Source organism: Globicephala melas, chromosome 12 (genome assembly GCF_963455315.2).
Source record: "Globicephala melas chromosome 12, mGloMel1.2, whole genome shotgun sequence".
NCBI classification, from domain to species: domain Eukaryota; kingdom Metazoa; phylum Chordata; class Mammalia; order Artiodactyla; family Delphinidae; genus Globicephala; species Globicephala melas.
The window spans coordinates 88,657,140-88,680,257 of record NC_083325.1 but is presented as its reverse complement, the minus strand read 5'-3'; the positions used below and the strand labels follow the sequence as shown (position 1 = coordinate 88,680,257).

General features: G+C 44.5%; 1 protein-coding gene across 27 annotated transcripts in view; it reads right to left on the bottom strand.

Annotated features, from left to right (window-relative positions):
* Window positions 1-23,118, bottom strand: part of MYT1L (myelin transcription factor 1 like) — a 407,540-nt gene that overhangs the window by 329,002 nt on the left and 55,420 nt on the right. For 4 of the 27 annotated variants that reach the window (XM_060309910.1, XM_060309907.1, XM_060309908.1 and 1 more), the window contains exon 3: window positions 1,314-1,459. The exons of the other annotated variants lie outside the window; for them this stretch is intronic. The gene's annotated coding sequence lies outside the window, so the exon portion shown is untranslated. The remainder of the gene's footprint in view (window positions 1-1,313; window positions 1,460-23,118) is intronic. 27 annotated transcript variants of the gene reach the window in all.

The window sequence follows — 23,118 nt, the reverse complement described above, 5'->3', positions numbered from 1 at the left end:
AGTGGTTATTTCTAAAAGGAGAGATTTGGGGTGATTCTCTTTTTTTATTGCTACTGTGAAAATCTTACATAATTAGATTTTTTTCACAGCAAACAAATAAAATATATGTATCTAACTCCTGTGTAAGTCTCTAAACAAAACAAGAAAAAAATGAATGTGTCTTTACTTCCAAATGGCCTTGAATCACGTTCTTTGAAATTGATGTTTAGGACCCCTGGATAGAACAGTTTCCCCTAAACACATCGTAGCTTTTCTCCCATGGACAAAGCATCTGGAGGTCAAGGATGGTGCCGCCATCCTCCCTGCTAGCCCCCAGGGGGTTCTCTGCAGGCAGAAGGCCCTCAGTCAATGGCTGAGAGCATAATTCTTTTCCTACCATTGTCATGGGGTTGCTAACAACTTAGACATCAGGTCAAAATCTACACTGTCAAGAGGTAATTCAGTAAAAGAAAGACAAATACCATATGGTATCACTTATATGTGGAATCTAAAATACAAACGAACTTATCTATGAAACAGAAACAAGACTCACAGACTCGTGGTTGCCAGGGCAGGGGTTGGGGAGGGATGGACTGGGAGTTTGGGGTCAGCAGATGAAAACTAGTATATATCAAATAGATAAACAGCAAGGTCCTATTGTAGAGCACAGGGAAATCTATTCAATAGCCTGGGATAAACCATGATGGACAAGAATATGAAAAAGAATGTATACGTAACGGAATCACTTCACTGTACAGCGGAAATTAGCACAAGATTGGAAATCAACTATACATCAGTAAAATATACAAAAAAGAGCTACGCTGTCAAGAACCAGGACCAGAGTAATGTCCCAATTTTTCACTCATAGATTTGCACACTGCTCTTAGAGTTTAACTTGGTAAGCCCTACAGTCCTCACCACTACACACATCTGGGAAAGATACAGGGGGGAAAAAAAGAAAGACAGAACATTATTGTAAATGCAGTGTATGAGCCCTTTTTATTTCTTCTTAGTGTTTGTTGCTGGAATGTTGCCGAGAAATATTTTTGAATTCTGAATTTTACACATCAGTGAGTGCGTTACCAAAAGGATAAGCTCGTGGGCGCCATAAGTGCACATTTGCCTGCTAACCATATTTGAACTTGTTCCTTCTTCTTTCCTGCTATATTCAAAGGGCGAGGAAGTGTGATCTTAAAGGGGACCTTTAAATACTTTTTGGTTTCTGTAAAATATGTCTTCTTTGAGTAGCATAGAAATAATCAGAAAAGAGGGAAGAATAGGAACCATTGTGATGTCCCATGCAGTGGACCATTGGCCCTTGTCTGTTCACTCACCCTGGCTGCTGCATCACCCCAGAGGTGGCATCAGCGCTCCTCAGCAGGACTCCTGCAGCTTCCGGGCTGCCTCTGCTCACACACTTTCCTCTTAGGCCAGAGTCGAATTTAAATACATCTTTGTACCACGTCTTTCACTGTGTTTCCTGGAAGGTCCAATGTGCATTGATTGGTTGATGGAAAGAAGGAAGGGAAAAACTTCAGAAGTATCGACTTTATCATTTGAGTAACTGGAAGCTAAGAGCTACTTACTGGGAAACTTCAAGTGGACAAATCTTTCCTACAAAGAAACTCATTGAGCTCAGGGCCTAGACTTGCTCCTTTTCCTCTGTAGCTCGAGGCCCGAGGAGCAGAGACCCAGCAAACTTTTATGAAATGGACAAGTAGGCATAACTTACGTGTTTCATGGCCCAGTATTATTAATATTGCTCCAGTGGAACTGAGTAATACAACTCCAAAAGCCTCCCGTGCTTCTTACTAAAGACAAATGACACATTCTCTCCACATACCATGGAAGAAATGAGGCTTTGGCTAGAAGAAAACGTCCTATTCTAAGCCTTTACCTCCTTCGTCTCCTATTTCCTTAGAATTTGATTTCATGGGGATACCGTCTGGAGCAGTGGCTGGCACACAGTAGGGGTTTCATAAATGCATGTAGTAAGGATAAATGTGCTCCTGTCTTCATCCACTCAGTCCATTTAGGGAGCCCTGGTCACCCTGAGGAATATTGTGGACCTTCCAGAAAAGAAGAAGACAGGACAGCTGCTCCCAGAGACCCTCTGCGCAGAGTAAACCAGATCGTGGGGTGCCCAGGAGGAAGGCCTGGTTCAAAAAGCAACAGGGCCTCAGAGAGATTTTATCTAAGGGGTGGGCGTGATCTTAAATCACAATGAAATGAAGAAGAATGTGATTAGAGGGGGTTCGTGGCAGCAAATTCTGAGGCTCTAGAGAAGGGCCGGGATGAGGTTATGGCATCCAAGGAGGCACCAGTGGAAACCCAGGTGTGTCTGGTGACCGAGGAGACCCCCAAAACTGCAGAAGTTAAAGGAGGACCCAGAGGGGGAGAGAGAGTGGGGATCACGCCGCAGAGGAGGTGTGCAGGGGGGTTCTGCCTGTGCACTGGCGAATAAAAGAGAGAAGAGAAGCCAACTGGAGTTAGGAACGAAACTGCATTACGTAATACACGCTTTGTCATCGTTTCCCGAACAAGTGTGTTAAAATCAAGCTTTGGGCAGGTGAATCAGGTTCTGAAGGCCCTAAGAGAGAGTTTACTATTCTAGGACATTCTTGCTGAATTCTTTGCAAATAGAGTCTGTCATGCAAATAATAATTCTTTCCTAAATAAATAATCTGCTACACAAACTTATCTTTTTACAATTGCTTAAATGCGACCATAGCCTCATGTGGCCTCTTCCATAATCCGGACAGCTGGATTTAGGGCCGGAGAGAGAGACACAGAAACAGTGACAGACAACAGACATGGAGACCAGGAGGCACAAACTTATAGACTTTAGAAGATATTTTTTTTGAAGCTGGCTGTGGGCAAATGCCATGGAAACTCACAAGGTCCTTGGTAGCCAGTTACCTACGGTGCAGAGTAGAATAAACATTGGAACCTGTACTTGGCACGCCCAGGTTCAAAGAACCACCGGTTTGTGCATATCCGTTCCAACTTGTTTTTGTTCACAGGACGCATCAGACTTGTGAGGTAGAATATGCGGGAACCTGAACATGCGTATTTCTTCTGTGATTAACTATCTTTTAGCTTTTGTAAGGAGACTAAGTTGAATTAAGTTGTTTTCTTCGACTCTGGTGAGAGCTGCAAGCAGCGTGGTTACACTAGACATTTCAGTACGTGAATAGCTATGACTCTCAAGTTAGTTTCTGGTGAAAAATGCTCACATCACAGAAAAATATTCACCCTAATTGGCAACCTTGTTAGCAGCAGTTTCAGCAGAAAGGCTACGTGCGAGACCAATAGCGACAGCGTATCCTGACAGACTCAGTTTTTTCAATGACTAAATTTCGGACACACCCCAAAGCAATTAAATACAGTCTCCATAACAGAACACTCACAGGAGCTTGGAGATTATAATTTCAAATACGTTTCTATTTATGATATTGTGTGTTTAGTCCATAAGAAAACATTCAAGCTCATTCAAAATGTTTATGTGTCAAACCACACACACGCACGTCTATGAAAAGGCAAATCTGGGAAAAAGCTGCCATCTCTGTTGGAGGAGGGATGGTTTTCCCAAAGACCAATCCATGTCCTTCAGGTTTCTGTTTGTTTCTATTTGCAAAACTAAACAGTAAACATTTGCAAGACTCTTGGTTGACGGACATGTAAGGGGGAGTAAAGGAAGTCCTCATAAACAGACAGGAGACAGCAGGATCCATTTTGGATTTCTGACCCACAGAACTGCAAGGTCATGAATTTGCTTTATTTTAACCACTGGGTTAGTGGTACTTTGCTACAGCAACGGTGGGGAAGAAGCCAGAGTCCATGGCTTCTCACGTACCTAGTCCAGCCTCATCCACCTGGGGGCACCTGGTTCACTTTCGTGCGACTTGAGTATCTGAAAAAGCGCCAGGAAGAGCAGCGACAGCGATAAAGAACCCAGCGGGCTCGGAGGAAACACGCCGACACCGTGGGGGGCGGAAAACGTCAAGTGCCAGGAAGGGGGAGCGTGCTCCTGGGACTGGGGGTTCTTGGCCTGAAGGAGCCTCTCCGGGGCCTGCTTCCTTCGCAGAGGCTGATGGATGGAGCGGGCGCTGGGGCGGGAGGGGAGACCTGGACCCCGCGGTGGCCGGGGTGGGGCAGAAGGGAGCTTCTGCGTCTCAAAGCTCGAGCGTGAGTGCGCGGAGTTCTCTCTCCTCCCGCCTGCGTGGAGCCCCCCAACCCCGGGCGCGGGGCTCACACTGGGCGCTTTGCTTCCTTCAGAAACAGCCAGTGCTCCTACTTACTGACGTGAAGTCATTCTCGGCGCCCGAGCGGAAATCAGCCGGAAGGCGCCAGGTGAGGGCTGAGGATTTTTTTAAAAAATGTCCACCTCCGTTTACCTCTGCAGGTAAACGCTGCTCAATTTTCGGGCCCGCTGACTTAGCAGCAGCCAAAGTGTCTGAGCTTCTGCTGATCGTTGCTCTGGAGTGTGTGAAAGCCGCTGGCATCTCTGGGAGGAGCCGGGGCGAGGGTGTGCCTGGCGGGGAGTCTCGGAGGGTTTATCCCACTCGGGCAATTCCACACGCTTCCTAATGGGGGCGCGACTGTCGGTAAGGCCTTTCCAAAAATCACCACGAGTAACTGATCCAGAGCATCTAACTAAGCCTCTTACACTCCCTTTAACGTCCCACTCAAAAAAGAAAACACTCTCACACGGGCCAAAAACTTGAAGAAGAACGTAAATCAAAGCATTATTTATAATTGAAAAACACTAAACAAACCTCATGTTTTAACTTGGAAAACAGTTCAGTAAGTCAGGGTAAGTTTGCTAAATAAAATAGTTTACAGACTCTTAGAACAGTGTTTACACAGGACTTTAAAGCCACAAGAAAGAAACATAATAGAAGGCAAAGCACCCAAATCTATTACATGTTAATATATGTTCCAAGTTGTTCTAATAGTGAAGTCAGAAGTGGTTTTTATTTTTCTCTTACGTGTTCCGTATTTTGTATAATTTGCTTACAGTGAGCCTATATTCCTGTTCTCATCAAAGATAAAGTAAAACATTTTAAATGCACTCGAAATAGAAATGGGCCTGATTTGTTCAGGCCTTGCTCCCCCCATGGTTTGCCTCTTGCCCTAAGACCAGTGTCCCTCAGGAAGCTCCTTCCGCGTCCCCGCACGGACGCCTGTCTCAGCAGGCCTGGGGACCCACACCACCCTTCAACCACACAAGAAGCCTGCTGCTGGGTGGTGACGTCCCAGCCTGTGCCCCCGATAAGCGACCTCTGTTCCTTCTTAGGAAGCCCGGTTATTTGCAAAGAGTGCACTCAGCAGAACCCCCCAGGCGTTAAAGGAGAGTGCCCGTCGGCCAACCGGAGGGTACTGTCTCCATCAGCCCTGGATCAACACACGTGAAACTGGGCCACCCCAAGCCACTAGCAAAAAATTCATCCAATGATGAACGATCTATTACTAGGGTCTGAGAGCATTTTCAAGAACGCCCTATCCTCACGGCAAACTTACCCGTGACTAATTCGAGAGCTTCTTTTGAGCATTTGATAAGGGCCAAGTTCAGTAGGGGGAGAGAAAGAAAGAAATCCACTTAACCTGGTGGTGAGCATAGCAGGCACTTAATGAATACAAAATATGAAAAGGCATTTGTCTAAAGTTACCCCAGTTTCCATCGAGGCAAAATTTGAACTAAAATTTAGCCCTTCTTGTTGCTAGTACTTTATTCCTGTGTCAGGTGGCTGGAAGGAGGACCCCTGGCTCCCACCCTGCCCCAGTCTGCTCTCTCTTCCAGGTACTGTGCCCACGTGCTCTGCCCCAGGTGCCTGGGTCCTTTCCCCCTCCTGTCACCTCTAACTCCAGCCCAGGCTGCCGATTCCAGGCTAGGACACACCCCCACCAGGAACTCTTCCCAAACCCGAGGACTTTCTCAGTCATCTAACCTCACAGCCCTGTAAGGGCTGGGGTGTTACTGACCTTCAGGGTTGCACCTGCACCTCCTCAGTTCTGCAATCTGGGACCAACGACATATCTCCACAGAGTGGATTCTCATTTTAATTCTGAAACTGATTTCGAAATTCTTAAATACAAGAGCATGCCTTGTAGGGCAGGTGTTTGCAGGTAGACTGGACGGAGATGCAGGGAGGAAGGTCGGGAGCTGAGGGACAGGGCGTGGTCCTGACTCCATCCCCAGGGCACCGAGGTTGTTGTCCTCTGGACAAAGGAGGTGTCCCTCCTCCTTCCGCTTGTTCCCCACCCCCAGGGGGATTCTGGGTGTGCTCTGTGGGGTGCCCTGGCTTCCAAAATTCCTCCTCTTGCTTTTTTCCCTTGTCTATCTGGATCTTTCCAGAACATTCTACCAACTAAAAAAGACATCTGTCAGATCATTCCCTCCTTCAGGACAGAATTCTTAATGCTCATATCCTAAATCCTCATTTACATGTACAAAAAACGTTTTAAAATGTTTTAAAAGAAAAAAATATATTTAAACCAAATTTCCATGTCTTACTTTAAAAAGTGACTTTTTCTGCAACATTTTAGAGTCAAGCAAAGAGAAGAATTTATAAAAATAACCTGGCTTGTGTTATTGTGGCAAGGAAGGAAGGAAGGAAGGAAGGAAGGGAGGGAGGAAGGAAAGAAGGGAAGGAGGGAGGGAGGAAAGAAGGAAGGAAGGAAGGGAGGGAGGGTGGAAGGAAGGAAGGAAGGAAGGAAGGAAGGGAGGGAGGGAGGGAGGGAAGAAGCCAGCCACCAGCTGGGACACATCACTTTCGAATCTGCCTCCTGCTTCTGGCCTCCAGCTCGAGCTGGTGCATTTGGCTTTATCACCAGGTACCTTCCGTTTCTGAGAAGGGCCACCACCCTGTGTGTTAATTGACAGGGAAGATGTGCTGGCATTTCATACAACTTTGCCATGAAAGGGCTGAGGACAGTGTCAAAGTACTTTCTTAATTCTTTGACTTTAGACTGAGTCAGCAAATGAAATTTCTGGATAATTGTCAAAACTGAGAGCTACCCGGTGGGGAATCTTTGGCTAATGGCTGTACCTGGGATCACACGGTCACATCTAGTGCCCCACGGGGGAAAGAGGGACGTGATTAACAGGAAGGGATGGAGATGTGTTTGTAAAAAAGAGTGCCCCAAAGTGCGTGTGAAGAACCTCTCAGGGTAGCAGAAGAGAAGTGGGTCAGGGCAGTGGACACCTGAGATGGCTCAGCGATTGGTGTCCCACAAAGGAAGTGGGAGCAGGACAGCGGCCAGGGGTCTGTGAAAACGCCTTCCCATCACCAGCCTCCCGACTCTTCCTTCAACACAGGCTGGGAATTAACGCGCCTAAACTTCCTTAAAACAGTGTTTTGGATAAAAAGACTACACGGTCTCGGGAAAAAGTTCCAGAGTATAAACACACACGCACCATGCCTGTGGCTACTTCACAGACTGTGTGTTGTGTCTCACACTGTATGTGGTACCCTTTGCTGATGTGCGGACCTGCACGTACGACTGTGCACATATTTGCCCAAATGCATGAAAACTGATGACTGAACAGATGGTGTGGTTTCTTGTTAGGCTCCGTTAGCGGATCCACGGGAATCCTCCTTCATGACCGTGGTCCAGACTAGATGCTTCTGTCCGATGCCCAGGAGGTGCACCTCTCTCTGAGTAGCTGCGGAGCCTCTGGGAGGCCATGGGCTGGCTGCTTCACGGCACTGTATGTGGGATGCTGCGGTGAGAGCTGAGGGGTGTGCGCCACCAGGGTGTGGATTCTGGACTGCCTGGGGCCCCGCCCAACCTCTGTTCCCTGTCTGTGAAACGGCGCTCGTGGTCACTTGCAGAGCTGTTGTGAGGATTAAATGAATTCACAGGCGGACATTTCTGAGAGCCCTTACTGGCACTTAGGTCAGTAAATCTCAGCCCTCGTTACTATTACTATTTGGTTACTTTGGTTTAAAGTCCCACAGAAGTGATAGAGATACAGAATTACAAAGTAATAAATACCCCAGAATGTGAGACACTCATGTTTTCTAGTGAAAATGCTTACTGGTGTCTCCTGTTGCAGGTTTTACTCAACAAAGTGTAGTTGTCACAGTTTCCTCCTGCTGCTTTAGGAAAGGGCCCTGCTGCCCCTCTGCCCTCTGACCCAGCTCCGACCAGCATCTCCTCTCTTCCCCATCCTCGACCTCAGGCTCCAAGGAAATGAGCCTTACCTTTTCCTTCCTACTTCTCTAGTCTACATATACACATCCTTTCTTCTACATTTCCAACTCACTATTCTTTTTTTTCTCTTCTGTCTTTCATTTATGGCTCACCCTATATCTCATCCTCCCTGAAGCCTTCCTGGACAGCCTTATCACCCGGCAATTTCTTACCCCCTCAAAATCCCAGCAGTCATCCATTGTTACTTAGTTCAGGTAACGCAACTTATCAAGAGGATGTGTGTGGGTTAATTAGTTTTAAGCACGAGTCCCTTCTTTCTGTCCAGCCAGAAGTCTCCTCACACACTTGTCTTCTGCTCTGTTGCCTACTGGGTGACCAAGCAGCCGTGAACCATCTAGAACAGAGGGAGGTGAGGAGCCACACAAGAAAGAATTCTACTCCTGCCACTGGCAATTCAAATTACTTTGGAAAAAAATAACGAAACCATTCCCCAATTGTTACTGGATATTCAAAAGATTTTAATTAAGAATATTATTTTCGGGCTTCCCTGGTGGCGCAGTGGCTAAGAATCCAACTACCAGTGCAGGGGACACGGGTTCAAGTCCTGGTCTGGGAAGATCCCACATGCCACGGAACAACTAAGCCCGTGCGCCACAACTACTGAAGCCCGCACACCTAGAGCCCGTGCTCCACAAGAGAAACCACGACAATGAGAAACCTGCACACCATAACAAAGAGTAGCCCCCGCTCACTGCAACTAGAGAAAGCCCATGCACAGCAACAAAGACCCAATGCAGCCAAAAATAAATAAATTAATTAATTAAGTAATTTAAAAAGAAAAAGAATTTTATTTTCCCCAAATACGAATCTTTTGAGCATAAAAGATTTGCAGAACTAAGTCTGGGTCAGTTTTCCAGTTTTTAGCATCTGTAACACATATACGTGTAGATTCCTACCGGGACATGTACAGACACTGGTTCATCCTCATAACATCCATTATCATACTACACTGGCCACTGTCAATTAAGGAAGCCCAAGACAGCTGTTCCTGAGGCCGCTGTGTATTTTCCCATTATGGACATTGTCATTCATCTGGCTGTTATGAGCAGTAATGGCCTGTATATATAAAAGAGGGCCAGCTGAAGTCTTAAAAGTTGTGAACATCCACTCCTTCACTGAGTGAATTAATTCATGACAAAAGCACAGCTTTGCCCCACAACACTTTGCAGCTGCTGGGAAGACTCATAAAATAGGGAGACATACCAGGGTAAAATGTCAGTTTGTTTTCTAAGAGAAGGTCCTCCTGGTGTCTCTGAATGTCAAGATTACTGTTAATCATCTCTTTGACTCTCTCTAACCTCCTCTGGCCAAAGACAAAACAAAAGGGTGGACAGATAGGCTTCCACAAGTAGCTGTACACAGAGTGTCCTAAATACCAACAAGCCTGCCTGAGGGAGATTTTGGACCTTCAAAGTCATGCGAGGCCAAGCTGGCCTGCAGGCTCCCGGCTACCATGACCAGCTTGAAAGATCACATGTGAAAAGTAAAACTTTTTTGACCCAATTGGCAGATTGAAATTTCTTAGAAAACTGAGTAGGGTGCTTAAATCCAGGGGTTAGCAAACCACAGCCACAGGTCAAATTGAGCGCTACCTGGTTTTGTACATAAAGCTTTTTTGGAACAGAGCCACACCCATCATTTACATATTTTCTATGCTGCTTAGCACTGTAACAGCAGACCTGAGTAGCTGTGACAGGGACCACGTGGCCCAAAAGTCAAAAACATTTACTATCTGACTGTTTACAGTGAAAGTTTGTCAACTCCTGTTTTTGGTCATTCCTTGAGAAACAGAAGCCCAAAGAGAGGCTACAGCCTTGAAAACATGGCACAAAGGGACTACAAAGAGACTGAGCCCCAGACAATAAACAACATTCGTGATTTGCATGGCAGTGAAAAATGCATTTAAAAAAGCAGGAGAGAAATAAATGCATTGTACCATCAGGTAATGCTGACATGAACAGCCAAAGCTGTAACAAGAAGCAAAGGCATAGCACTCTCTGTGTCAGCAGTGACAAATAGGTTAAGGATCTGATGGGGAGAAAGTACAGAGGGGACATGCAGATGCCTTCTGTTAGTGTCTGTTTGTGTGTGTGCATATGCATGGCTGTGCACACTGCTGTCTTCCCAGCATTACTGAAGAGCTGTGACTTTCAAACTTCTCCTTGCTTCATCTGGAAAGATTATTACAATTCAGATTACCAGGCCCCACCCTGAGAGTTTCTGGTTCTGTAGATTTGGCGTGGGGCCCAGAATTTGCTTTTTTAACAAGTTCCTGGGTGTCACTGCTGCCGATGGTGATTTGGACACCCCACTGAGAACACTGCTTAAAAGCTTAGCCACTGTTATTAAATTAATAAATCCTCCTGATGCTTCTTCAGAGCAGGAATTAACTCAGGTGAAAAGCAGCTCCTGTGATTTGTGATTATGACTTTGATTTCAGAGTTCATATTTAAAACACCTGTTGTCCAGGTTTCCTTCATGACTAAATATGGGAAGATTGGTCTTAAGGTACTTAAGATCTCTCCCAGGTCTGCTGTTCTATGTCCATGTCATGCCCATGGCTCTATCTTCGTTTTCATGGATACCCTGTGGGTGTCATACTGTGAAAAGTCTAGTATATTACATCTAGCAGATATATACAGACTCTATAAAACATGTTTTGTATGTAACAGTTTATAAGATGACAGATCCAGGCTTTCTATGAAAGGTTAAAAAGAATGTAAAAATTCATTGAACTAAAATTTCTTTCCACCTTGTACTCATAACTTATTTCCTTTGCTTTACATAATTTTATTTCTTAAGAAAACTAACTTCTCTGTTTGGATGCATTTGCAAAGTATGTTCCAAAAGATCAAACTTTTTGAAACTGGTATAAATGAAAGCATTACTGATTAATCCAACAAGGAAAAGTAACACCTTCCTTTGACTCTCTGCTTCTGCTGAGATGAAACTGTCATGTTCTTTGATGTTTATTTCTACTCTAATTAATGCCAGAGCACTGATCAGATCTACAATCATATCTGAAGTCATGTTTGTTGATTGAATTTTTTTTAATAAATTTATTTATTTTTGGCTGTGTTGGGTCTTTGTTGCTGCATGTGGGCTTTCTCTAGTTGTGGCGAGCAGGCGCTACTCTTCATTGCAGTGTGCAGGCTTCTCATTATGGTGGCTTCTCTTGTTGCAGAGCACGGGCTCTAGGCATGTGGGCTTCAGTAGTTGTGGTGCGTGGGCTCAGTAGTTGTGGCTCGCAGGCTCTAGAGCTCAGACTTAGTAGTCGTGGCCCACAGGCTTAGTTGCTCCACAGCATTGTTAATTGACTCTTGATTTGCAGCCAACAGGGATAGTAAAGAAATAGTTGCAAAATCAAACAGTTTGAGTCAGGAAGAAATTGCAAATCTTTATCAAAGATTGCATCAAGTGGTCCTCACAGTAATTGAAACAATTTATAGTTTTGAATTTCTTTTTCAGGCTCAAAAGCCCAGTGGAAAATACCTGAAAATTCTCCAAAGAGGTGTTCTCTTTAGAAATACAGACCAGTCTTGCTAAGTGAAAACCAACATATCACATGAGACCTTTGGATCAGGAAAGCAATCTACCAAAAGGGACACTCCCTCCTGCACAGAGTGATCTTTCTTCTTTCTAGTTATTTTTCACTAGAATTTGCAGAATGCCACCTCCTGAACTTCCAGACATCTGTGGCCCTCTTGGTCTGGGAGACCCAGAACTTCCTGTCCTATCTAAGGGCACTTTCATGAGGAGAGCAGGAAAAAAACAATTCCAGCCAAAAAGAAGGAGTAAGTCCTGGAGAGAAATATCAAATGTCAGGAGTTGTTTCACCCTTAGGTTGGATATTTGAGGAGTTATATAGTCTCATTACTTGATGTTCATGCTAAAGTGTTACATTCAAAAGACTAAGAATCAGGAATGCATCCGCAAAGTGGAAATTCAGACTTTTGAAAATCTTTAGAATCAATGGAAAGATATTCCACATCCTGACTGGCCGCTGGTCTTATAGGACATACATCTGGCATTGGTCATTTCAGTGAAGTGCTAATCACATCAGAAGGCATGGTTTGGGGGCCTCAAAGCCAGGGTGTGTTTGGGGCTTTTGTCCTGTCTATTCACGTCACTGCTGGGTGTGCTAGGTCAGGGTCATTAACCTTTCTGAGCTCCAGCTTCTTTTACCTAAAAAAAGATGTCGATAACACTGTCTAGGGGTATTTTGAAGATAACATGAGCTAACCTATGAGGAAAATGTTTGGAAACAGTCAAGTGCCAGCCTGTGACCTGCTCCCACTCAGCTCCGGGCAGACAGGTGCTGAATGAATGCAGAGCTGGGAGCCCTTCCCACCCGAAGCTGCGTGTCAGCATCACACGTCACGGGCCCTCCTCAGTCCTTCTCAATAAGCTGCTGAACCCACTCCTTTCCTCAGTGCTCTCAGGTCTACTTCACTAACAGGAGAGTACGTTACAGGAAAGAACAGTGATTAGAGTTCACTTCCGGCCCCTCCTTCATCAACAGGGGATCCTGGGAAATTATTATCTAATTCTGCGCCTCTGTGACCTCATCAACAAAGTGGGCATTTGAGTCATAAAAAGTCATAAAATTTTCCTGATTGAATTAGACCAGGTTTGTGAGTGAATTATTGAAATCTTCAAGGCATAATCAGACTTCCATGTGTGCTACTACATCACAACTCTAAGAAGTACTGCTATATCACAAATGAAAATATGCTTTATCAAATAGTCATAACTCTAACCAGAAGTTGAGTACTATGATTGTGACTTATCACCTCATAGCTTTAGATCACTCGTGCTTCTAATTTTGAGTAATTGAAACCGAATTACCATACACTCCAGCCCAAGTCCTCTGTGTCCGGGTGGAAGTACTAGGGAATTCCTTTATTTCTATCTATCTTACACTTTTCCTTCTATCTAACAGAAGCTTAATTTTCAGTAGAATTTTTTAAATTAAATTACACCCAGACCCTGATCTATTTAAATGTCCTAAAAGAAATACCTTTAGTTTCCTTTCTTTTTACAGTTCCATATTCACAATAGAAACATGGTTTCCCATCTTGATGGTGTCACCATGTGCTGAGTCTCTTCAGAACCAGAAACGAGATCGTCACCAGATCATTCGTTTGATCCAGTGAAGAAAGAAGATGATTCCTTCTGTTTTGTTGAGTCCTTTTAACACCCTCTGGTACAATCTCCTGTCTGTTCTCTTGGGAAATTCTGCCAGATTCTCAGGAGCCTTTCCTTGGTCTCATGTTGCAACGCTCTTTTCTAAAATTTCGGCCTACTGTTCTAAGAACTAACCTTGCTTCCTAGCTCCTCGCACTTAGGTTTCTCAGACAAGCTGAGTGTTACCACGCCCTGTCTAAGGAAACCCTGGCTGAGCAATATTGCATCATTCTAGGACCCTTCCTCGTTTCACTGCCCTTCCTCCCAAATGTGTTTGTTTGTTTCTTTGTCTGATTCTTTGTTTCTTGGTCTTTCCAAAACATATCTTGCACAGTTCTCCAGCTGTTTTATCAGCTTTTGGTTTTTGTTTTGTTTTTTATTTTCCTTTTTGAACATGGTTCTTTGCAATTACTTCCCATGACGTTGTTCTTGGAAATTATCAAATCAAAACAAAACTACATTTCTAACACTTATACACGTCTTTTGATATTTTTGCTCATTTTCATTATAAATCTGATTACAATCTTTTAGACAAATCAGAAATGAAGGAATGTCATGAGTTAGAAGTATAACTATATCATCTCCTAATGTTAAGTAGGCACAGAATCATTTGAATGGAACAAAGAAGGTAATTAACAAGTGCCTGGATGCATGGTCCTCTCTCCTAGTTGGGTCTGAAATGGAATTATCTCCCATTGCTGAGCCTTCAAAATTGTTATCAGTTGGGTATTGGCTGGTGAGGAACTTCAGATTTGGCCAATTAGGCAGAAAGCAGAATGAGGTACATATTTATGGTAGAAACAAACTAAAAATAAATAAATAATAGCATTGTGCAGATACCAGCACAACTTCTACAATTAAAAACATAATAGAGTTACGGAGATCATTAAAACCATTTAAGTTGTAGGGAGTGGCTGGATTATGGTGCACTTCTGGTAAGATGAGACTGAAATAAACCTACTTCGGGAAATTTATGCTAGATATTAGCATAATCTTTTCTGGAGCCAGCCAAAAAGTATATGCAGTGGGAACATCCTTCACTCCTTAAAAGAATAAAAATAAATTCAAAAAACTCTCATGCAAACAAATTGGAATGAAATAAAATTCAAGTACACTGACTCATCCATAGGCTTTGTGAAATATCCTAGCCAATATTTGTTTTTCTTAAAGGGTTTGAGCAACACGTGATAAAAAGGGGTCCAGTCAAAGTGGACTAGTGGCAATTCCGTGACCCATTGACCACGGATTAGGCCACCCCTCAGCCAGAGCTCAGGAGGCTGAAGTCTGTGCTTTTTTTTTTTTAACTGTTCAATTCCAACACTTAGAACAAATGGTGTCTGGCACATAGTAGGCACTGAATGATTTTTTTTTTTTTTTTTTTTTTGTGGAAGGAAGAAAAGGAGGGAGGGAGGAAGGGAGGAAGGGTAAGCTTTGGGACAAAATAATGAATAAATTACTCCAGTGAGTCCTATATTTCCCATATACTCTAACTTTCTGAAATTCTTTATAAACTTTCCAATTTGCTTTAGTATCTTGCCAGACAAGTTTTTCATTAATAATTATGATAGCTGCAACTATAACATTTGATCTGATTGTCTTTGCAACTGACTTGAATCTTCTAGCAAATTAAGTGACTAGATGATTTCTGCCCTAATCCAAATAAAGACACTTTTTAGTACACAGCATTTTGTTTCCTTCATAGATTACGCTGTGGGCAAGAGGTCTTTTTATTTTCAGTGAATTGGAAAGGATTTTGATGTCCTACTTCCATTGAGGGCACAAGTACATACATCCCAGGTAATAAATAATTTATCTCTTCCTCTGAGAATACCATAAAGGAAACAAATAAAATTGTTTTTCAAAAGGCAGCATGAAAAGCACAAATGAATTTTTAAAATATAAAACAATTGAAACTAATAACTTCTAAACGAGAAGCACCATTGCCCTTGGAGACGGTAGATACATTCACTTTTCCTTGAACAAACAGATGTAACTCCTGTTTTTGGCTAATTAAGTGATGGTTCCCATGAAAGGTCCCTCTTTTAGCATTTAAGAAAATAGTATGCTCATATGCACCTTGAAAATGGAAGAGTAGGAAAATCTTACTGGCTTGAGGCTCAGCCTAGAGAGCACATCACCTCCCAGTTCCAAGACGCACATGGTCCTTGACTCAGCGCACCGGAAGGAGGGGCCAACACACATGTGCAAACCGATCCCAGAAGGTATTTCAGGATGACAGGAATTCTCCCAATGTAAAATGGATAAACGCTAAACTGTGGTGCAGATGAACTTTTGGTGGGAAGTATATTTCTAAAGAGGCTCTTTGCACACAGATATTGAGCAGCTCCTGGATTAGTACAGCCCCGCCAGTAGCAGGATTTGCAGCAGAATCTCTTTACATGCAGCCCCCGAGGGCTGGCAGAAGCTCACAGCCCAGGACCCTGGTAGGTACGCAGAAGACATCCCTCCACCCTTTCATTTGATACTGACTCTGATTTAGTCTTTTGTTCCAGAGTTCTGGAATGTTCCAGACTTTTAGGAAGCTACATCTCAGAGAACAATATCTCCACCTGCTCCCTATTTGTCAGGTAAGCATCATTTGTACCCTGTGTAATTTAATCCTTGCAACAATTTTATGACGTGAGTCCTATATCCTTGTTTCTTACTTGAAAAAATTGGGACTCAGGAGGTTAACTTGGTTGACCAAGGACCTCTGGCTAGCAGGCAGTAGGGCCAGAATTTGAACCCAGACCCAACTGATCCAGAAGCCCAAGATCATCCCAGCACAGCCTCTGGATTTAACCCCTGGACTTCTAGCACCGTGCACTTGTTCTGTGTTTCTGGATTTTGGACTCATCCCAACCTGACTGGTAAAGGCCATGCTCTCCCTTCAGGTAACTTGGTGTGGAGACACAGGGTATGTGCCGCCCACGGCTCCCCTGCTCCCCCGCCAAGCCCAGAGTGCTGAATGCCCAGAGTCTGATGCCTTTTTCTTTATTCATATCTATACAGTGCGCTGGGACATCAATAGAGATATCACGCCTGATTCCTCCCACGCCACAAAACACCCAGTGATCCTTGAATTAACCAGAATCATGCTTTGTATGTTACTTTACAGAGAAATGAAAGTTGGACAGTCAGGGCACAGCCCAGTGCTCATATAACCTAATAATATCAGTCAGGCAAGGAAACAACGATGGATTACTTCTGCTGTGGCTGACCTTGATGGACTCAATTCCAGATTCCTTACGACACTGACCTGAGACCATAGAGAGGACGGCAATCATTTCCTTGAATGGATTGGTCATGCTCGCACTGAGGACCATTCCTCCAGGAGCCCTGCAAGAGTGGGGTGCATGGCTGACATGGTGAAACCCAGCCTTGAATGTCACTGAAAGGTCAGAGCTTAAAGTGGATTCAGGTGATAGTAAATCATGAAATGTCTGGAGAAACTCAGTGCTCTGTGATGAAGGTGTGGACACTACACGCAACAAACCCAGGGGACCCAAATCAATCTGGAAAACTTTTTAAAGGGCATTTCTGACGTGCAAGAAACCAGGCCAAGTGCTAAAGAGGGCACAAAAGTCAGGGAAAAAAAGATAATAAGTAAAATCATGAAATTTGTAGCAGTTGGACTTGGGTTCAAATTCCTGCTTTATCACTTAATGACCAGAAAATCTTGGGCAGCTAGAACTCAGCTTCTTTCTTTGAAAATGAGAATAATGACATCTACCTTTTAAAGTTGTCATTAGAGTTAAGTGAGATTATGTAAGTGAAACACTTAGCACATTGTCTGATACAAAGAAAATTCGATGTATGGGAGCTTTTCTTATTTTAGTAAAATAGAGTCCTTGGGGCTCAAAGAGACATAGTATTCAAAGCGGAATAGACTAAGAGTATACAGTAGGCACAGAGTATGATCTTTGGGGACTCAGATGAGCTAACGTCTTTGAGTCCAGTTAGGGGTTCTAGGTGATTTTAGATTGCACAAATTTAGCATCTGAAGAAGTTTATCCTTTAAGAGCATGTCTTCTGCAGTTCTATGACCATCAGCAAATTATTTAACCTTTTAGTGACGATTTCTTATCTGTGAAATGTTGATAGTAGGTGGTCCACACCTCACAGGGTATGGCAAGCTCTAAATTTAATGGCTTAAACATGAAGAGCAATTCATGGTACATAGAAAGCCACCAATGCATTTAGCTTTTGACAGTGATGGTGAAAAGGAAGGAAGAGGGCTTCCCTGGTGGCGCAGTGGTTGAGAGTCCACCTGCCGACGCAGGGGACACGGGTTCGTGCCCCGGTCTGGGAGGATCCCATGTGCCGCGGAGCGGCTGGGCCCGTGAGCCATGGCCACTGAGCCTGCGCGTCCGGAGCCTGTGCTCCGCAGTGGGAGAGGCCACAACAGTGAGAGGCCCGCGTACCACAAAAAAAAAAAAAAAAAAAGGAAGGGAAGGACGTTGAAGGGATGGGATTGTAGACCTTATAAAGGCATCAGTGAAGGAAATGAAAAGTCAAAGGACATGAGATCTTCAGCTGATGCACAAGGCGTGGTTCATGAAGTGATCCTGGGTGGGCTTGGAGGGTGGGTCTGACTCACTTGGTTGTTACAAACATGGGGCCCAGCTCCAGGCGTGGGTGTTGGGGATGTGCTGGAGTTTGGTGAGAGCTTCACCTGTGGCAAGACCAATAGCTCAGCCCAGCCCTCAACAACCTTATTATGTCTCAGGAATTATTTTAAGAGCCTGACAAGCAACATCTCATTTAATCTTCCCGGCAGCTCTACAAGGCAGGTACTAGTGTTATGCCCAGTTTATAGATTAATGAAATTATTCTCAGGGAAGTTACAAAGCTCAACAAAGCCTATAGAGTTAATACGTGGCAGAGCAAGGCTTGAAACTCAGATCTATCTGATTTCAATGTCTGTGCTTTTCCTAAAATATGACACAGCTCCCCATGGGCATAATCCATCCCAGGTACAATAGGAAGCCAACGGAACCTCCATTGGGAGCCCTGGATGGTTTCACATGGTAAAACCTCGATATTTATGCCAACTGCGCAATAAGGAGGAGCAAGCTCAGGACCCTAAGGGGCTTTCGGGGGTCACATCTGGAAGCCCCAAAGGTGCTGCAGCAAAGGCACTGGCAGAGTGAAGTGGGTGAGAGGCAGGGACGCTGAACTGCGGTCTGTAGGCGGCATGCTCCCGTGACTCAGACTGATAATGACGTTGAAGACAGTGCAGGAGTGGGGCTGCGGTTGGGAGCACAGCTGGGGAGAAGAAAGTGGTCTGGGAGGAGTGCCGTTGGACAGGTGAAGGAGCGTGACCCAGGTGGGGGGTGGTGGTGGCTATGAACCGGGAGAAGTCACAAATCAAAGGTGTGCGGTGATGCTGGAAGAGCAGTGGCCCCCGGGTACAGCTGATAGGGAAGATAATGTTGGAAAGAAAATGTTTGGGGAGGGGAGCAGCACCCACAGTGATAGTCCTCTTAGCTGCTACTCGCTTGCCTCCGCCGGCCCTCGCCAAAGGACACTTGAGCTTTGCGACATTAGCTATCTTCACAGGCAGCCTGCACATCATTTATGATTCCCATCATTTTAAATGGGGAAGCTGACACTCAGAGAGGTCAGTGAATTCCCAAGGCCTCCAAACAGGTAGAGAGCAGGCTGGGTTTGAACCCACATGAATGACCCAAAGCACCAGCTTTACAATCTGTTTTAGAAAGAAAACTGGAAGTGGTATAAGAAGTGAATGTAGCACTAGACCAACCTGTGACAAACAAGGGGAGTAGAGGGAACCAAGGATAGAACCTCCCCCGATGGAGGAAACAGGGCTTTATAAGTGACTGTGCCTTTAGGAAAGGGTACAAGGCAAGCCTATGTAGCCCTGTGCTCTGCACCTGGCCAGCTAGAGGAGCTTCCAACAGGAAGACTCCAATGCAGTCCAACAGGTATGAACTCAACCATAGAAGACACGGGATGGAAAGACTTTGGGTGGGGTTGGGATATGCTGAGCCAAGGCATCCTTGGGGCATCCAAATGGAAATATCCTGCCAAGGGCTAAATCTGGGCGTCTGCATTCCAGAAACTTGGGCAGGATCTGAAATTCAACTGCAAAGATGAGAGTTATGTTCGTGGAATGGACACCACCGTCAAAGCAGGTATGAGAAAATGAGACGGGAAGAGAACCAAGGACAGAGCCTTCAGAATAGCATCCTGAGCTCCCACCTCATTCAATTCCCTTTGCGTTTATGAATCCAATGTTTGCTCTGAATGCCTGACTTGAAAATGTTTTTAAGATTCAGTCTTCTGATTAATATTAATTAAGGGTGAGGTTTGGGGGCATAGCGGATAGGAACTCCAAAATGCTAGAAATAGGTCTGTGAAATAAGGTGTAGAGTTTAAAATGAGGTCATTTTCCAATTTCCCCAAAGCCCGTGTACAGTTGATTCATGTATATGCCTACTTTGGGTGGAAATATTTTATTTTCTGAACTGAAAATGATCAATTTCTCTGTCATTGTTAACTAGGAGTGAAAGGTAGTGATGAACGTATGGAAAAAATAATCTACCTCCAAAACACAGAAATTTAATTTCTGTACATTTTGCGTAAAGATGACTAAGGTTGGGTGGAGCAAGTATTTTGCTGATTTGCCCATAAAGGTGATCAGTTACCCACATGGAGGAGGTAGCAGAGAAGAGAAGGAACAGCAGGAAAAAATAGGGTGGGAACTGGGAAACGCTTCTGATTGAAACACAAAATGCATCATTTTCAGGCCCAATTTTCCACACTTAGAACAAGTCCTAGCCTATGAAAATTATTCATTAATTTTTTAACTTGAAAAATAGCCAGAGGTATAATAAAAATCACTATTTGACACTAAACACTTTTTAAAAAAAATTTGGAAAACATGATGGTGAGTAATAAATTGACAAATGGGAACAGTGGTGATCAAGTGCCACTGGGAAAGCGTAACAGGAAATCCTCCAGAGGAATCCTCTCTGTCATGAATTTCCAATGTGTAACCATCTTCCCCTGGTGTGTGTTTAAGCCTTGAGGACACCCTGCAGTTGTTGACTGTGGGCTAAGGCTTCCCTTCACAGCATTTTAACTCACCCCTGCCTCGAAATCAGCCATTATATGTTTAGGGAATTCACACCTATTTAATTATTAGCCTAAGTAAAGTATCATTATTAAGCTAAATCTGTTGGGAAGCGGGTAGAGGGAAACAAATAATCCGTTCACAAGGCAACTAGAAAGGACACTTTATCTCCTTCTTAGTTCACACAGGACAGTGATGTTACTGCACAGGAGCTTAAACATTAGGAAAGTGGTGTGAAGATTCTTGCTTGTCATCAGTAAGGACCGAGGGTCTAGGGCTTAGTGACCAGTCTTGGCTCTGCCGTGGCCAGTAACCTGATCTCACCCAAGGAGTATCACTCGGTCCTTCCCAAGCTATCTGTAGGTGAAGGATAAGATTTTTTAAAACTCCAATCCAATTATTTTGTAAAATACAATAAAAAAGAATTTCTGGGTCATATGGTAGTTCTATTTTTAGATTTTTAAGGAACCTAGATACTGTTCTCCATCCCACTACTGGGCATATACCCTGAGAAAACCATAATTCAGTGTCATGTACCACAATGTTCATTGCAGCTCTATTTACAATAGCCAAGACATGGAAGCAACCTAAGTGTCCATTGACAGGTGAATGGATAAAGAAGATGTGGCACATACATACAATGGAATATTACTCAGCCATAAAAAGAAATGAAATTGAGTTACTTGTAGTGAGGATGGACCTAGAGTCTGTCATACAGAGTGAAGTAAGTCAGAAAGAGAAAAACAAATACTGTATGCTAACATATATATATGGAATAATTTAAAAAAATGGTTCTGACAAACCTAGGGGCAGGACAGAAATAAAGATGCAGACGTAGAGAATGGACTTGCAGACACAGGGAGGGGGAAGGGTAAGCTGGGACGAAGTGAGAGAGTGGCATAGACATATATACACCACCAAACGTAAAATAGATAGCTAGTGGGAAGTAGCCGCATAGCACAGGGAGATCAGCTCGGTGCTTTGTGACCACCTAGAGGGGTGGGATAGGGAGGGTGAGAGGGAGACGCAAGAGGGAGGAGATATGGGGATATATGTATATGTATAGCTGGTTCACTTTGTTATACAGCAGAAACTAACACACCATTGTAAAGCAATTATACTCCAATAAAGATGTTAAAAAAAAAGAATTTCTGGAAAAATGACCATGCACTTGAACACTACATCAGTGCCAGTGGCCATGAGTGTATCTAAACTGGCATTGTCACTTCCTGTGTGTGTGGCCCTGATCCAGGCGGAGAACTGTCCCGTCTCTTAACAGCTGTTGCGAAGATTAAATGAGATCATGATGCGAATGCTTCATATCCAGGCGGGTGTTAGGTCATTGCTATTACCGGTTGGTCTTTCTTTATCTCCCTCTTATTTCTCATTTGGATCATCTCTAGCTGCTTCTGCCTGAGGGCTGCATAGAGATCCCAGCAGTTCTCTCTGTTCAAAGCCAAGCACTGTCCTACCTCAGCTCAGCTGCCCCAGGAACCCCTGGATGCCGTTCGTCGTGGTAAGTCCTCACAGCTTGGCCTGGTCTTCAAAGCTCTCCAACGGGTGGCACTGCTTCGCCTGGCTCTTCCCCCACATTCCTGCATCCCGGTCATCTGCACAGTCCTGTGGCTTCTGGCCACCTCCACCCTCTGGTCCCGCAGCACCTTCTTCCTGGACGCCCCTTCTCCACTTGCAGGAACCCCGTCCTCTTCGGTTCTCTCGGCAAGAACCATCTCCTGCTACCTGGAGTCACACGGTCTTTCATCAGCTCCTGCAAAGGCACTCGCAGCTTTCAATCTAATTAGAAATCATACGCGTTTACCTGTTAGAAATCTGTGTGTGTGCAGACAGCAGCCGACTTGCGCTTCTCATATTGGCTTCATCGCATTTCTTCAACTATGAGCATGATGACACCTTCTACTTCACATACAATGATTTGTTCCCTTCAAACAGATGTTTTCGAGTCCTACCATGTGGCAGATTTAGGGATGGGATAAATATGAAGGGAAGACCTGTCATTTAATCATAGATCTGTCACATTTGACGTTAGCCCAAAAGGTGACAAACACGCAGAGAAAAAATTACAAGTATATCCCTAACTGGTACTCAATGTATGCAGGCATTCTTTAAGCAGAGCGATAAAGGGACCTTACAGACAGCATGCAATCGCACAAACATAGTTAATAAAAAAGACAGAGCATGGCCTCTGGATGGACCGAAGCCCCAGCCTGAGCTCGGCCACGACTCCAGGCCAGGTGCCCTCCGGGCCAGCTCAAGGGCTACGGAGACAGCGCTGAGCGTGTGTGACACGCCACCCCAGCGTCCTGCCAGTAAAGACCTTCCTCCTCTTAACATTAGCTGAAGAGCCCCATTTCAGGTTTCTGGCCTTCTTGGTCATTTAGTTGAATTTATTATATCATATACGTAGATTCCCAACCAATGGCAAGGCTTTTGTTCCCCTTCCTGCTCCCCAGGGGTGTGCAGCCACCCCGGGGACTGGTGGGAGAGCATCACTTAGGGACCCTGTGCCTGCGCGTGTGTGTATGTTTGGGTGTGTGTGTGTGTGTGTAAGGATTCCCACCATCCAGGCACTGAAGGGCTCTGACCCATAGCAGGGGATGAACAGGTGACCTTTT